The sequence below is a fragment of the Sorex araneus genome, chromosome X (assembly GCF_027595985.1).
Source record: "Sorex araneus isolate mSorAra2 chromosome X, mSorAra2.pri, whole genome shotgun sequence".
Classification (NCBI taxonomy): Eukaryota; Metazoa; Chordata; class Mammalia; order Eulipotyphla; family Soricidae; genus Sorex; species Sorex araneus.
The window spans coordinates 126,950,500-126,965,910 of NC_073313.1; the positions used below are offsets into that span (position 1 = coordinate 126,950,500).

General features: G+C 37.0%; 1 pseudogene; it reads right to left on the reverse strand.

Annotated features, from left to right (window-relative positions):
- Positions 1 to 7,507: 7,507 nt before the first annotated feature.
- On the reverse strand, positions 7,508 to 8,193 carry LOC129398784 (cell death regulator Aven-like; annotated as a pseudogene).
- Positions 8,194 to 15,411: the final 7,218 nt, after the last annotated feature.

Consider the following 15,411-nt stretch of genomic DNA (forward strand, 5'->3'; position numbering starts at 1 on the left):
GGCTGTTTAACTTGGAGCACCCCAGAGGGAGAGAGTGAGAGCCCTCCTTGCCCAAAGGGACCCAGTCCCAGCTGCCAAAAACCTCCAGAACCCAACTGCCACCACTCTCAAGGCCATTCACCACACCTTTGGATCGAGCCTCATGTATAAGTGAACGTATTACTGGACCGCTCGGCTGTGACACTCACTACCCATTCTTCATAAGTACCACACCACAGTTGATGAGGTTCCAATAATAGGCAACAGAGCATAGAGGGAAATTTATATATGCATATATACATAGTTTCAGATATATATACGAAAGCTCACATCACTCAACATGTTAGTGATATTCTAAATAATGTCTTATCGGCCCCTGCCAAAATAGAACAATCTTAACTCTGTCTCTTTTATGCATACGTTTTTGTAGCATTTTCAGTGGTTTTCCATAACAGACAATAAACAATATATTATTTTGGTTGTGTTTGGGACAGGGATTGGGCTTGGCATGAAAACATCCCAAATTTGGTGATGGGAAAGGTGTAATGGTGGTGGGATTTGTGTTTGAATATTTACGGTAATTATATATTGTTAATCACCTTATACAATTAAAAAAATTAAAAAATATACTCAATGTTGAAAATTTGAAAGCCTTTTTCCTGACATCAAGAACAAGAAAAAGACGTCCATACTCAGCACTCTTATTCAATATAATTTTGGAAGTCTTTGTCACAGCACTTAGACATGAACAAGCTATCAAATCAACCCAAAATGTAAAACAAGTCAAGCTATCATTATTTGTAGATGACAACTTTAAATGATAATATACATTGAAAACATTAAATACTCCACGAAAAAGTCTTCTAATAAATAATAAGTCAAAGTAGTAAGGTAGCGGTTTACAAAATCAATATACAAAAATTTATGGAATTCCTGTAAACAAATAATTAACCAGAAGAAGACAAAATTTAAAAGAACATTCCTTTCAAAATAGTTCTCAAATAACCTCAAATACCTAGAGCAAAACATAACAAGGGAGGTGAAAACTATGAATAATTGCAAAGCTAAAGAGGAAATGGAAGATATTCCATATTCATGTACCGGAATAATCAACACTGTAAAAATGGCTATCTTATCTAAAGTAATATATAGATTAAATCCGATATCCATTACAATTCCTACAATGATTTCAAAAACTTGTAACAAACTCTGCTGAACTAAGTATAGATTCATATAACTTTGCAAATAGCCAAAGCAATTCTCAGAGAGAAAATGAAGGTTGGAGGCATTATATTTCCCAATTTATAACTATACTAAATAGCTATAATAATCAAGGCTTTATCATACTGGAATAAATATGGATTTCATTAGTGGAACCAATCGGAGAATCCTGAGTTAAACTCCCATACTTTGGGGAAGTCAATCTATGACAAAGGAACTAAGTATATGAAGTAGAGCAAAGAAAATCTTTTCAACAATTAGTATTTGGAAAACTTGATGGAGGAAAGTATTTACAACCCATACTTTTGTCAACAGATCAGTAGTCAACATACATAAAGCCCTCACATAGCTCAACAACAACAAAACAACCCAAAAATTGAGAGGGGAGCTGAATAGACTTCTTCAAAGAAAGCATGCAAATGAAAAACAGGAATGAATAAAAGTGTTCCACATCTCTTGTCAGGGAATGTAAATCAAAATAATGAGATATCTCATACCATTAGGAATTGCCTAAACCTAAATATCGTGCATGCAGCCAATCTTAATTAGATCTCTGGAACCACATATGGTCCTTTAAGAACATTCAGAAGTGATTTCTGAGCCAGGAGAGGAATCCATATAAGTAAACTCTAATTCACTAAATCAATTTTTCAAGCCAAAATTTTGCATACTCTGTCTTGTTTGTTTTATGGAAACATTTAATTCCTTTTTTATTTAAATATTATATAAACTTTTGGTCATTAATTAGATTCTAACTATTATGGACAACCTTGCATCTTAAATTAAAATTGTCTTTTCTTTTGATAATTCCATGTCTCCTCTTACTGACACATCCGAAGAAATTCTTTCAAAAGGCTGAGAGATAATTTCCCCAATATAGAAAAATAATATCCATGCTTATCGGAGAAGCATATTCCTAAATTTTTCATGACTTTGTCAAAAAGTTTTGTCTCAAACATATTTTTGCATAAAAAAATTTATTTACCTATAAGGAGCATAAATCTTATCCATCAAAGTAGCATTATGTAACTTATATTTCCTCATCCGTGGAGAAATATAGGTAAAACTATCTGAGAGCCTACCTTCTTTTCTCCATATAGTCAGTAGTCATAATTTTTTAATTTTATGGGCAATAATATCGCTAGATCTATAAAAGCTAAGGAAAATAATAAACAGGCACAAGAGAGAAACATTTTATTTATATCCCCTTTATAGCATGTATATATTTCAAACTAAAATTATCTTAGTTTTTGCATCTATATATTCTGGAAGAGTAAAAGATTATCATGATAAATTTTATTATAAATAAAATATACCTGCAAGAAATATGTAAAACTATTAACAAAGAGACATATATAGAAATGGGGTTAATATCATCCCTATTCTGTTTTCAATTACATTTTTAAGTATAGCCCAGGCTAATTTTAAACATTTTTCTTGATTAAATGCATTTTTCTGTGGTCTTAAGAATTATATAAGCTTTCTAAAAATGTCCCTATAAAATTTTAGAGCAATATTAAAAGAAAACTGAGCGAGAAATGACAGCAATGATTTTTTTTTGGTTCCTGTTAGGAGGTCAAAGAAATGGTACAGTAGGTAGAGCTCCTGCTTTGCACACTGATACGAACTAGAACTTTGCACCCCATATGATTCCCAAGCCCATCAGAAATTATCCCTGAGTGCATAGTGAGACCTGAATATAGTCAGGTGTGACCGCCAAGCAAACAAGCAAAAATAACAGTAAGATCAAAACTAATCACAGGGGCTGGAGCAATAGTACAGCGGGTAGGGCATTTGCCTTGCATGCTGCCTTCCCGGGTTTGATTCCCAGCATCCCATATGGTCCCCTGAGCACCGCCAGGGGTAATTCCTGAGTGCATGAGCCAGGAGTAACCCCTGTGCATCGATGGGTGTGACCCAAAAAGAAAAAAAAAACTAATCACAAATATACTATCAGAAAACACTAACATCTAGGAAATTTATCTCATATGAATGACATTTTCTTATTTAAAACTTTTCAGTATGAAAGTACAAACCATTTATAAATGCCAAATAACTGTTTTGTCAACTTAAATGAATATTATTGCATAAATGATCATGGGTTATATATACCAAATATGACACAGATTACATTAATGCAAAATTTTATTATTTTGCAAGTAACCATGTGCATAGTGGTGCATCATTCATACTTTATTTAAAATAATTTATTATAGACAAAATAATTTTTTGTGTGTTTTATAGTTTCTGAATGGGGGTAATCAATTTGACTTTCTTCTTTTTTCAATTCAATTTTTTCTTTTTTTTTTTTTTTGGCTTCTTGGGTCAAACCCAGGGATGTTCAGGGGTTATTCCTGGCTCTGCACTCAGGAATTTCTCCTGGCAGTACTTGGGCGACCATTTGGAAATGCCACAGATCAAACCCTGGTCAGCTGCATGCAAGGAAAACACACTACCCACTGTACTATCTCTCTGGCCTTCATCTACCTAAAATCTGAAGATTTTGTGTCCAGTACTGTCATCAACTTACATTATACTGTACATTTTGTTTTGGTTTGTTTTGGAACTAGATATTGTAGTGCTAAGGGCTCACTCCTGGCTCTGCACTCAGGAATCACTCCTAGCTTGGCTCTTGGGACATTTTGAAATGCTGGGGATGGACCCCATGTCAGCAACATGCAAAACAGGTGCCCTACCCAATATACAATTGCTAGATCCCTGTATTGTATGTATACTTTTTTGAATACAAATGTTTTAGTTAATTTCAAATTTAAAACAATTTATTTTAATGTATAAAAAAGCCAGAACTTGATACAATACTCGAGTGCAAATTTATTAGATAACAAAGCTCCAACATCAAAATCAATCATTACAAACAAAATCAAGTTTTGAATATAAAAATTATTATATCTCATCACTGGGTTGTTAAGTCCTTCTCTAAGAATCTACTCAGTTGCAAGTTGAATCCTCTGTTACTGCTTTCGTTTGTTGAAGTTAGTAGTATTCTATGTCATTTTCACATATAATTTGGTGTGCTCCTACTGGAACTTCAGTGTTGAGGAATTAGAAACTGTCATACAGTCACATACACCAGAGACTTGAGGTGTATGATCCAGAGACTTCGGGATCTGTGGTCTGGGCAAATGAGTTACCCTGCTTGAGTATGGGAGGTGGCTTCCTCAAGTTAATGGCAGGAAGCTGCCCACCTGGACTCCAATCTCCAATAAGGCACCAGAATTCTCAGCCTGGACACCAAAGTACCTAAAATTATTCAGAGATTGGAATCTCTGCAGAGAATATTAATGAAGTGGTGGAGGTTAGCCTTTGGTTTGACTGCAGTGGTGGGGTTTGGGTGCAGCTCCTGGGGGTTCAACAGGGTAGATACTCAGCATGCCCCCTCCCAAGGGTATCCCAGTTTTCATCTTTGGAGACCTATGATTACATAAATTAAGCCTCTTGGCTTTCAACTCCTAGGGCAGAGTGAATTGGCAGAGCCAGACTGATTACCTATACTTTACTTTTATTTTCTTTATTATTTATTTATTTATTTTGGCTTTTTTGGGTCAGAGTTAGAAACTGCTGGCAGTGAACTGCATCTATTCAAGTGTAATCATCCAATTCCGGTTGTTAGGCATTTGAATGCACTTGGCTCATGGCCAAGTTCCTGTTGACAAGGACACTGATGCCACCGACTGCTCTGTTGTCACTTGTTCCGAGGAACATTTCTTCTCGAAATGCTCGAGAAATTGTCGAAAATGGCGTGATGTGATTGGTGCCTTCTCATTTCTGTCAGACAAATGATGTCGTACTTGATCTTTTGCGCTTGCTCCATCAGGTCCTCAATGGATGCTTCTAATGCCAGCGTACGTGCGTCGAAAGTATAGATAGTCATTTTAGTCTTTTAGTCTTGCATGGCCACATGCAAGGAAAACGCCCTACCCACTGTAATATCACTCCAGCCCCTACTTTACTTTTAAAGAGAAAATTTTAAAGTATTTTTAAAATGGAAACATGCATTTTCCAAAAAAAAAAAAAAAGACTTCTGGAGAAATGGTGGAATAGATGGTAACAATCAGATCCCCACTTAGTTCAAATGGAAATCAACAACATCACAGAAAAAAAGGTTTAAAACCTTAGCTCATAGATGAGTTTAAGTTTTTCCAGTGTTTCCTAAGAGATACATGCATTCACATATCAAGAGGAGGATAATCGCAGGACAGAATTGTATGGGTATAGCTTGAAAATGCATATGACCTAATGGCTCAGATAGCACCAGGCACATCTTTTTTTTTGGCAAAACAGACACTGTTTAAAGAAGCTAGAGAATGTGAAAATGTATTTAAATATCAGTGGCCTTCCAGATAGGGTTGAAGACTGCTCTCCTGGAAGATTCCTAAATATGAGACCAAACACACACACACACACACACACACACACACACACACACACTTGTGTGTGTGTGTGTCTTTTAGAATAAAGGAAACTGGATTGGCTTAGTACTTTCCCCCACCCATTTCAAGAAATAGTGCCAAAATCAGATCTTGACTCAGAAGTATGAAACTATTACACAAAATCTGGTATGAAAAAGAAATGGATGTGGAGACTGAGGGAAAGAATGAAACTATTTCTATAAGCTACACCCTTCAATCCTTCCAACCTGAAACACCTTTTCTGGCATTAGCATATAAACAAAGGAGAATTCATCATGGCAAGCAGTGCCACTTGCAAAAATTAACTTGTAGAAATTAACCTAGATGAAAAAGTATACAGGTAACTTCTATAAAAATCAGATGGGATTTTGCAAATAAAGCTACAACTCACTACAGGATAATTCCATACAATTGAAGAAGTTAACAAAGAATGAAGAAGAAACATCATAATAAAATTTAGCCAAGTTATAGACTATAAACTAGATACAGAGAAGCAAGTTCATAGTCTTAAAAAGTTCCAAGAATATGATCATTTATTTATAAAAAAAATGAATATCTTTTTTTAAAATTCTGGAAAAACTAATTGTGATAAGCATGTTGAAGACAATTTAATCTGAAAATAGCTATAATGGCTAAATTCAATGTTTTATAAGAAAGCATATTAGAAATCAAAGATGTAAAGAGAACCATCATGTCAATGGAAGAGCGCACAAAAAAAAACAAGATTTAGAACAAAGAAACTCCAGATATCTTTAGAAGCCTAGAACCAGGGCAATGGAGGTTACAGGAATCAAGGACAGAAAAGAAGGAAGTACATAACACATAAATAGAAAGAATAGCTGAGAACTTCTCAAATTTCAGAAAATAACCATTGATATTGAGGAAAAGAGCATTTGCAAGCATCCAAATTTCTGTATACAAAACAAGTCACACCAAGGAATAACACCATCAACTTATGAAAAATCATTGATAACTAAAAATATTGAAGATTTCCAAGGAAAGGAGAAAAATATCATGCAAAAATAGAAACCCCACAGGTTCAGAAAGTCTAATGACATCTTTCCATTAACGAAAGGAACAGCTGCTACACAAAAACACTACACCTGGAAAAATAATAATTTAAGTGCGATGGAAAAACAAAGATGTTTTTATATAAACAAAAGATAGCATAGTTAACCACCACTAAATATGTTAGAAAACATTTTGAAAGTAGTGCATCCACATAAAAAATATACTACAATAGGCCCTCCACCAAGATGTAACCCCGGCAGCGGCACGTGTGCGGCCTCTCCACTGCTGCACGACTATGGCCCCGGAGGACAGCTAAACTATTTTGGGCACCAGGAGCTTCTTTCAGAAATGTCTCTAGACTGTGAACTGAGCCCCGGTCGCCATCTTATGATGACCACAAAAGGAAGGTACGAGCTTGCAGTGATGCAATTTCTGGCAGAAATTTCCCTGGACTTAGTTACTAAAATACAGAAATCCAGAAACGGGAGGCTGCTATTGCGGCCACGTGACCTCATGTTCCTTCATTGTCAGCAATGGAAAACAAATTATCAAATGCTTCCTTTTCAATAGGTCTGACTTTGGCGTGGGGGGGGGGGAACTCCAAACAATAATAGTGAGTTTTTTGTTGAAATATTGAATGTAATCAAAGTAAAGACAAAAGTAAAGTGAAATTTATCAGCTACATAGGCGGGAAGTGAGTCAGAGTGGGGGGGCGGTATACTGGGGTTCCTGGTGGTGGAATATGTGCACTGGTGAAGGGATGGGTGTTTGAGCATTGTATAACTGAGACTTAAGCCTGAAATCTTTGTAACTTTCCATGGTGATTCAATAAAAATAAATAAATAAATATATATATAATATATATACTACAATAGCACAAAATTTTGGACAAGGAATAAAATTGTAATACAGATAATAGGTTTTGTGGGGACTTTTTCAACTTGGGCCAGCTCCCTACCCTCCTCAAGTCGTGAGTTCTGAGGTGTCTGGTCAGGTGAGATGGGACCAACCTCTTTGATGGGTGCTTTTAAACTAAGCAGCAGGTCTAGTTCTTCCAGGTGGTCCACCACTGACTGCAGACACTCTAAAGGAGCAAGGAGGGAGTTGTCTTTGCCGGGGAACATGGGGTAGCCAACAGGTTTCAGCTCGGAGACAGAACCCAGGGGCCCTTTTAACTGCAAGCCTAGTCTCTTGCCTTCATTTCTCTTTGGTTTCACCTGCGGAAGTTCTAAAAGAAGGGTGGTATGGACCAACTCTGCAGCAACATTGAGTCTGAGTGAGAGTGGCAGTTCTTGAAGGGCTCGAACTCACAGTCCACATAAAACGTTGAATTCTGTTTTGCATATGACCACTCTTTCTCCTCAGCAAACCGGAACTGCAAAAAGGAATCCCCTGCAGAGCTAAGAACAGTGAAATCTGTTCCTGTCTGGGACTCTCCACCTTCATGATCGACCTATTTTTCAATATCTTTATATCGATCCCAGTTAGAGACTACTTTTCTTTTAGAATAATTTCCATGTTCAACACATGGATAGCACAGCAAGTAAGGCATTTGCCTTGCACATGGCCAACCCAGGTTCAATTCCTCTGTCCCTCTCGAAGAGCCTGGCAAGCTACCGAGAGTATCCCGCCCACAGGGCAGAGCCTGGCAAACTACCCAAGATGTATTCGATATGCCAAAAACAGTAACAACAAGTCTCACAATGGAGACGTTACTGGTGCCTGCTCGAGCAAATCGATGAACAACAGGAGTACAGTGCTAAAGTGCTACAGGTAATAGGAAAAACATAAAATTGATGATAAGACACAAAAGTAAAGTATAAAATGGTAGAGGTAAAAGGACGTAAGTTTAGAGAGAGTTAAATGATTGTTATCTGAGTTCAGAGATATAATATAGGGGTAATCTGTACACAGTAGACCCAGGTTGAATGCTCGTCACCACATAATGTTCCATGGGCATTAGTAGGAGTCAACCCTCAGCACAGAGACATGAGTAATCTCCAACCACTGTTGGGTATGGTCCAAAACAACAAAATGACTGTGAGCTGATACTAGCACAAAAATGTTTTTAAAGACTGTGGAGATTTCCCAGCACCACTTGTTGAAGAGGCTTTCCTTATTCCACTTTGCGTTTCTTGCTCCTTTGTCAAAGATTAAGTTGCCATATATTTGGGGGCCTGTGACAAGATATTCAACTCTGTTCCATTGGTCTGCGGGTCTGTTTTTATCCCAATACCATGCTGTGTTAATTACTACTTCTTTGTAGTAGAGTTTGAAGTTGGGGAAGGTGACACCACCATATTCTTTTTTCCAAGGATTGCTTTAGCTATTCGTGGGGGTTTATTGTTCCATATAAATTTCAGGAGTGTTTTGTATATTTCTTTGAAAAATGTCGTGAGTATCCTGATAGGGACTGCATTAAATTTGTATAGTGTTTTGGGCATTATTGCCATTTTGATAATGTTAATTCTCCCTATCCATGAGCAGGGGATGTGTCTCCATTTCCTAGTGTCCTCCTTTATTTCTTGAAGTAGTGTTTTGTAATTTTCCTTGTATAAGTCCTTCACCTGTTTGGTTAAGCTGATTCCAAGGTACTTGATTTTATGAGGTACTATTGTGAACGGGATTTTTTTTAAATGTCTCTTTCTTCTCTTTCATAATGGACCAAACATGATGACCTCTCAGTGTCTGTGTTGCAAGCTATAATGCCCAAAAGTAGAGAGAGAGATTATGGGGAATATTGTCTGCCATGGAGGCAGGGGGAGGGTGGGAAAGGGGGGTATACCCGGGATAATGGTGGTGGGGAATGTGCACTGGTGGAGGGATGGGTGTTTGATCATTTTGAGATTGTAACCCAAACATGAGACCTTGTAACTATCTCACGGTGATTCAATAAAATTTAAAAAATTTAAAAAAATAAAAATAAATCATATCCCAAAATGTAAAAAATAAATAAATAAAAGACTGTGGAGAGCAATCCATAGTATGGACGAGGCCCTTAATTCAGTTCCTATAGCACATCGCCCCCTCACTCTCAAGACTGTTAGATGTAATCTTGAAGATCCCTTATTATCACTGATTACGACTATGAGTATAGACTGGTCTGAGCATAATTGGATCACTCTGCATAAACAATAAATCATAAGGCCAACCCTTACTTATCAAATGTTGCTGAGTGGCCCTGGTACTCCAGACACAATTGGTTGTGACCCCTATACAGGTCTCTTATATAATAATTTTGATATACTCCTTATGTTGAACAGAAAAAAAAAGTTAAAGAATAGCAATTTAGAAGAAAAATATGAAAAGTAACAGCAGGGTAAACTATGTGAAATAAAAGATATCTCTAAACAGAACAAAAAAAGACACCCAAATTTAAAACAAATAGAAAATGCATGATGGCAGTATGAGCCATATAACTATAACACCATCAATGAGAGTTGTCTAATCTTACATAGGAAGGAGTAGCTGTTTGAATAAATGTTTTAAAAAGATTCATTTATACTGTGCAAAGAAGATTCTCACATAAGATATTTAAGCATAGACTCAGAGGAAAAGACAAGAGAAGCTTGTTCTCTAAAACTAAGGCAGAAAAATATGGTAAAAAATTATCAGTCTCACATCCAGTGACACAGATATTCAATCAAAAAAAGGCATTGACACAAGTTGGATGATATGAAATAATAGGTAGATAACGATCAATTCCCCAAATGCATACCTAAGCCAACAGATTAATTATTAACATACTTCAAGAGGTACATAGAGCAATACATTAAATATAGAAAACTTCTATATCTTGCTAACAGTAATGGAGATATGATTCTGACAAATATCTACAAGGAAATAATAGTTTTAAATGCAGTAATAGGAATTTAATATATGTATATATAAGAAATTACATCCTCAAATAAATAAATACATACTCCTTTTTTTTCTTCTTGGGTTACACCTGGCAGTTACTCCTGGCTCATGCACTAAGGAATTACTCCTGGCGGTGCTCAGGAGACCATATGGGATGCTAGGAATCGAACCTAGATTGGCCAAAGCTCTACCCGCTGTGCTATCGCTCCCAGCCCTCATACACACTCTTTTAAATTGCATATTTAATGTTCTCAAAATAGACCATATGCTAGTAAACAAAATAACTCAATAAATATCTGAGGATTGACATCATATCAAGGATCTCTCAGTGGCATCAGACTAGAGGAAATAAGGGAAAACTGTGAAAAATTTCAAACATGTCAACTTCACAGCATGCTTCTGAAAACTGTTGGATCAATGAATATATCAAAGAGAAAAAATTTTCTAGAGAAAAAATAAACAGAAAGAAACATGATTGGATTAAATGATATAAAGATTTTATCCTATGGTATAAAATATAAATCTCTGTTATAAGCATTTGGGATAATGAATGAAATTTATCACAATACAGGCCCAATTCAATAATAAGAAAAGTCTCAAATAAATAATATTATCTCACATTTAAAGGAAGCAGAAATGCAGGAACAAATAATAAAAAGTCAGCAGATAGAAAATGGTAAAATTGGAGTGAAAATAAATACAAACTAAAAGGAAAATGCTAAACAAATTCAAGAGCCATTTTTATCAAAGTGTCAATTGTTGGATATCATTGGTTTGTCCTTTCCCCCTTGCCACTAGGAGCTTAGGTTTATCAGTCACACCCATCAAAGTGCTCCCGAGTCACTCCCATTCCTTTGTTTATCTGTAACCATTTCTACCAGTTTATCTGCTCTTCCCTTAATCAAACTCTGTTAATTGGTAAGGTCAGAACTTCCTAGGACACTGAATATTATAACATTGCCTTTCTCTCCTCTTTATGCCTTTTGAATAATTTACTTTAAAGCTATGTCTTTTTTGTATAGACACAAGAAGACAATATTATGTTTTTGTAACTTGGGAATTAATTGGCCTCGAATATTATTCCCTCCCGGGCATCTGCTTTCTCCACTTAAGCCTCAGTTGCCCTCAGTTCCTAGCACCCCAAAGTAGGGTCCCCGACGTTGGAAGGGAAGGATCCAGGGCAAGCGGTGAGTTATGTGCTACCCTGGCATCGAGATGGGCCTGGCCAAAGTGCCTAATTCTTAACTATAAGTTAAGAGCTTGATCAAAGACAAATGCTGTCATGATGCAATAATAATTATGAGACTGGGACCCTGCCAGGGATAGGAAAGACTGATCTGGCCTGAGCACTGTAGTCTGAGATTGAGATGGCCCCAGGAGAGCAATTCTATAAGCTTTAATGCATCTCTTATTGTGTCCATACAAAATGATTAATATTATGAATTCTTATATGTTTGCTGGCTGAGGAGAAAAGAAACACATTCATGGGACTCTGCCCTTGGGTGGATCCTCCTGCTGAAAGAGAATTAAGTCCTAGGAGAAGCATCCCCTGAGGGAAAAGAACCTTACCCTATTGCTGACCACACCTATGTATATGCCCCAACCCCCTCATGCTGGGGAGATTTAACTAGGCTGTAAAGAGTGGGTTGGGGGCCAGATCCACGGGCGCCAGATCCACAGATCGAAAGAGAGACCGAGAGCCGGGAGAGTAGCAGAGAGGGAGAATGAAGTAGGATGGGGGAGAAAGAAGCGGGAGGAGAGTTCCAGAGGAGAGTGTATAGAGGGAAGATTGGAATAAACTGCAAGTGAGACCAACCATCTTGGCTCCGTTCCTTCCTTCACCTGCCTCGCCGCCCGCGCACCTTTTCTTTTCTTTTTTATTTTTACACAGTCAATAAACTTGAAAAACATGTTGTCAAGATCACCAGGAAAACATATGGAAACCCCTGAGGAAAAGGTGTTTTCATAAACTAAGGGGTCAAAATACTAAGGATAGTGCAAAAATACAAAGAATTATAACAAGCTATCATGAGCATCTCTACACAAACTGCACAACCTAACTTAACAATTGTTTAATCCATAATCAATTTATGAGTCATACAATATTCTAAGGTTGAATTTAAAATAGATAAGATGAATAGAATAGTCATAAATTCAGATTCAATAAGTAATAAAAGACTAACTAAGAACAAAAGGTCAGGACCTAGTGATATCACTAGAGAATTCTATAAAAACTGTTAAAGAAATGATATCCATCATACTCAAACTCTTCAAAAGTTCAAACGGGGGAAACTTACAAATATTTTGCTATTGCTTTGGTAGTATTATCACTAAAAGTGTGCATGAAAGGTGAATATTAAAAATTGTATACTTGATAAACTAAATAAAAAACTTTCACCAAAATTTTGTCAAATAAATTCCAAGTTAAAAAAAAATCAAAAGATTCTGGGGGTATGGTGCCACCAACAGGTAAACCTGTACCTGTAGGGCGAGTGCATCAGCAGCTTAATGATGCCTTCAGACTTCCAGATACACCAAAATTGCTGCTGTGCCTTTGGCCAGACCCCAATAACTTGGGGCCAAGTTTACCAAGAATTTAACTGCCAAAAGTTAGGTACGTGGAAGACACACCCACAAACCACCTCCGGCTCAGCTATATAACCTCATTTATTGGCTTTATTTCAGAGACCCATAAATCTCGAAAGGGATCAGAAGATGCAGTTAGGGTCTCTAGCTCAGAGGTAGGTGGGAACCCATGAGTGCAAGCCCCAGGCTCACATGGATCAGGACTCAGGACTGGGCCTCCTCTCCCCAGGTCCTCAGTTTTCCAGTAGCTTGGCAGTCACACCCACAAACTGCTCCTGATGCCATGCCATCTCATCAATGGCCAAGACCCAGAGACAATAAACCAAATCCCCCAGAAGAGAGCCCTGCAGAATGCCCTGACCCCGCACCAGACTGTCTTTACAGGGGCACCTCGGAGGGGGGCAGGTTGAGTTTCCCTTTGAGTTTCCCTCCCTGCCCCAAGCAGAACCCCGTCAGCCAAAAACCTCCAGAACCCAACCATGGCCATGTTCAAGGCCACTCTCCACATGCTCAGATGAGCCTCACCCACCCAAAAAGGCACGAGCCTCACCCAAAATGGGATGAAACTCACCAGAAAGCAGACTGGCAGGAAAACCCAGATATGTGGGAATCCGTGACTGAGCTCTCCAAGCCTAGTTTGATCAGGACTGGGCCTCCTCCCCGCAGGTCCCCAGTTCTCCAGAAGCTTAACAGTCAAATCCACAAACTGCCCCTGGCACCATGTAATCTAATCAATGACCAAGAGCCAGAGACTATAAACTAAAGCTTCTGGAAGAGAACGACACAGAATTTCCTGGACATTGTGTTCTATCCATAACAAGTAGTACAAAGCAAATCGTCTAGCATTGCCTTTTTGGCAGGTTTGAGTGGTGGTGAGACTGGTGTTGAAATATCGAATGTAACCAAAGTAGAGAGAGAGTATGGGGGAAATTGTTTGCCACACAAGCAGGGAAGGGTTGGAATGGGGGCGGGCGGGGGGAATACTGGGGATTTTGGTGGTGGAAAGTGTGCACTGGTGAAGGAGTGGGTGTTTGATGATTAAATATATGAGTTATTAATTATAAGTTCAAACATGAAAGCTTTGTAGCTCAATCTCATGGTGAATCAAAAAAGGGGGGAAATAATAATAAGGTAATAAAATAAAATTAACATTCAGAATAGAATAAAATAAAAAGCAATGTGAAGTTCATGCCCAATTCAATCAGCTTATCCTATGGCTGAATAAATAGCAGTACTCCTATATTATTAAAAATAAATCAAAAGATTTATTTCTGTATATCACTCATATTAGGTATTTATGGATGATTCAACACATACAACACATACAAATAATTTAATGTAAAAGTCATATATAAAATGGAAGATACACAGCACGATTGTGGTACTATATGCATCATTCACCATGATTGAGTGGAATTTATCTCAGAGGTGCAGGAATTGCACAACATGCACCAATTAGTTAATACAATATACCACATATAAATGGCAGATGGAATCACAGAATCCAATCAGTAAATGATGACAGAGAGTTGAACAAGATCTAGAAAAATTTACAATAGTAAATGCTTAATAAATGGTTGATGGAAGAAGCATATCTCAGCATAATAAAGGCCACATAGGAAGTACACAACCATCATCCTTGAAGCTGAAAAATAAAGGCTTTTCCCTTTGAATCTGTAACAAAGCAAGGATACTCATCATCACTGTATCTTTTCTGATTAGCTCTGGTAGGACTAACTGGAGTAATTTTGCAAGAAAAATATGTTGAAATAAAAAAGGAAAGGAAAAGAGAAGTATAAGTATTTGTTGAATAGGTAATAAAATACAAATAAACTCTCAAATGTTCAATTGAAAGACTAATAGAAATAATGTGTATATTAAAGTATCAGGACACAAACTAGATATCATAATTTTGTTATATTTTATTATACAATGTAGGAATTGGAAATTTAAAAGTTAATTCATTTTATTCTTTTATCAAGACAGAAAAACTCTCTGGGAGCAAACCTAACATAGGAGTTACATACCTAAATACTGAATAGCAGAAGACTACTAAAACAAATACAAATAAGACACAAATAAAAGCAAATCTTATGTTAAAATCTTCCTATGTTATTACAGGAAGAATAACATATAAAAAATTCATCTTACTTAGAGATCTACAGATTCAACAGTCTTTATTAAAATTGCCATGGCATTTCTCAATAAAATAAAAATAATCAAAAATGTGTATGGAAACACGAAAGAACCAGGTTAGCCAAAGTGATTTGAAAGGAAATGAAGAAAAAATAGAGGTAATGGATTACCATTACTTTAAAATACA